We start from the raw sequence: 2,850 nt of genomic DNA, 5'->3' as shown, positions 1-2,850 counted from the left end.
ATCAGGGAGGGTGGGATTTGTGAAGCCAAGTGAAGAAGGTGTTTCAAGAATGAAGAAATGGCTCTGTATGGTTGGCTCAGTGGTAGAGTGTTGGCATGGCATGTGGATATCCCGGGTTCAATTCCTGGTCAGGACACACAAGAAGTGACCATCTGCTTTTCTGCAGCCATAGCTTGACTGATTCAAGTGCGTTGGCTGAGGATGGCTCCATGGAGCCTCTGCCTCAAGTGCTAAAAATAGCTCAGTTGTGAGCATCGGCCTTAGGATTAGAGCATTGCTCCCAGATGGGGGTTGCTGAGTGGATCCTGGTCTGAGCACATGTGGGAATCTGTCTCACTATCTCCTCTCTTTTCACTTAAAAAAAATGAAGAAATGATCTATTATACCAAATGCTACTGATAGTTAAGATGTGAAATAAGAATGGCCTATGTTGGGTGTGACAGTGTAGTTTACTGGTGGTTTTGAGAGAAGCAGATTTTGTAGGGTGGCAGGGAATGAGATGTGGATCATAGTCTTTGTTTTCATTCCAAGCCATTGCAGGACCCCCGAGGATTTCCACATCTGTATAATAATTTAACCTAAACATTCCTTAATCTCTTTCTTACCTCTTGAGCTCCAAAGCACATTGGTTACTTTTTCCCACTCTGGATTGTGTTCTCGCCCAGAACTGTTTTTACCTCACAAATATTATGCTTATAACTCACTTTGATCTATGGAAAGTCAGTCTTTAAAATAGCTCCTGGAGCTCTTTTCGTCTCCGGCTGCCACAGAGAGAAGAGCTGCGGCCATGTCTGCCCACCTGCAATGGATGGTCAGAACTGCTCCAGCTTCCTGATCAGGAGGAACAAGCAGAACTATAGCACTGAATTCAATAACCTGAAGGCTTGCAACTCCTTCCGCTACAATGGGCTGATCCACCGCAAGACAGTGGGCGTGGAGCCGGCGGCTGATGGCAAAGGCATGGTGGTCGTTATGAAGTGGAGAAGTGGCCAGCGAAAGCCAGCCATCTCCTACGTGCGGACCACTATCAACAAGAACACCTGGGCCACACTGAGCAGCATCCGGCACATGATCCGCAAGAACAGGTACCGCCCAGATCTGCGCATGGCCGCCATCTGCAGGGCCAGCGCCATCCTGTGCAGCCAGAAGCCCATGATAGTCAAGAGGAAGTGCGCCCGCCCCACGAAGAGCCTCTGAGCACCACCCCCCACCGCCCACAAAGCAATAAAAGGCATCACTCAGCGCCCTCCAAATAATAAAATAAAATAAAATAAAAAAATAAAATACTCCTATAGACTTTATATCTACAACCATTGTATACTTCCATCAGACTCTTTCTGGACGCTCCTCCTCCTCTACCCAACCTGAATTATGTAACAGTTACATTGTAACTGATCGTCTAAAACCAGAATGACTAGTACTTAGAATATGTAGCACTCATGGGGTATACTCACAGAAGCCACTTTAGTTTTGTTCCTTTGATCCTGCTGAGTTCCTTGTCCTGCCTCATGGGCAGGTTCCATGAGTTTCCTGGTCTCTCTGTCATGTGTTCACTCTGGTCTCAAATCAGTCATTTAAAACATACACTCCACACACTAATTTCAACTTAGTACTTGCAGTAACAGACCCAATATACTAATTACCACTCGAATCTCCTCAAAAGAAAGATGTGACCCCCCTCTCCTTGTTGGGCCTGGATGCAAATAGGAATTTTTGGTGTGTGTAAAGATTTGGGGTAGCCTCCCACCCCTCTTCCACCTGTTGGTGGCTGTTATTTCTGACTCTGCTAGGGCAGCGAAGCAAAGTAAGGATGAACTATATATATATATATATATATATATATATATATATATATATATATATATATATATATGTATTTATTTATTTACTTATTTATTTGAAAGGTGGTATGATACTCTCTAGATACAGTGCAGAATTTAAAGCTGACTTTATTGTGGGCATGCTCACTGGTTCTCCAGATGATCTCCCTCCCCACCCCTCCCCCCCTTACCACCAACACCGATGCCCATCTAGTTGCTATTCCTTTGATGTGAGCAGTGACTCTCCCGATCACTCTCAGATTCATCCCTTTTTGCCTCAGATGACCAGGTTCCACTCTTCCTGACATGCAGCCTTTTGGGGTAAGATCCTTTTATTTTTTTTAATTTTTTAATTTTTTTTTAACTATTAAGATTTTATTTAGTTATGGGAGGCTGATAAATATATTGGTGTACTTAATAGAATGCCAGATAACATGAAGTTTAATATTTTAACTTATAGGCAAACTCTATGAAGAACACTGATCCTGTTGTAGAATAAAGTGTTATTTTTTTACCAGTAAAAATAAAAACTGGATGGGATGTAAACAGACTTGCCAAAGTTATGGTTATCTCTTTTGAAGATGATGAAGATGAACTGGTATCATGGACAATTATATTCACTTTTATTCTCTTGAATTCTGTCTCAGAGCCTAGACTATTTTTTTTTGTTTTCATTTAATTAAAAGATTTATTTTTTAATGGGGTGACATCAACAAATCAGGGTACATATATTCAAAGAAAACCTTTCCAGGTTATCTTGTCATTTAGTTCTGTTGCATACCCATCACCCAAAGAGAGATCGTCCTCCATCACCCTCTATCCAGTTTTCTTTGTACCCCTCCCCCTTCCCCTCCCCCTCTCCCTCCTTCCCTCCCCCCACCCCCCGTAACCACCCCACTCCTGTCCATGTCTCTTAGTCTCGCTTTTGTGTCCCACCAATGTATGGAATCTTGCAGTTCTTGTTTTTTTCTGATTCACTTATTTCACTCCGCATAATGTTATCAAGATTCCACCATTCTGCTGTAAGTGA

At 42.7% G+C, this 2,850-nt stretch overlaps 1 pseudogene; it reads left to right on the top strand.

The window, feature by feature from the left end:
- The first annotated feature begins 787 nt into the window (after positions 1 to 787).
- LOC136397727 (large ribosomal subunit protein eL28 pseudogene) lies at positions 788 to 1,201 on the top strand (annotated as a pseudogene).
- Positions 1,202 to 2,850: the final 1,649 nt, after the last annotated feature.

The sequence above is a fragment of the Saccopteryx leptura genome, chromosome 3 (genome assembly GCF_036850995.1).
Source record: "Saccopteryx leptura isolate mSacLep1 chromosome 3, mSacLep1_pri_phased_curated, whole genome shotgun sequence".
Taxonomy (NCBI): domain Eukaryota; kingdom Metazoa; phylum Chordata; class Mammalia; order Chiroptera; family Emballonuridae; genus Saccopteryx; species Saccopteryx leptura.
This window is presented reverse-complemented; position numbering and strand designations above follow the sequence as displayed.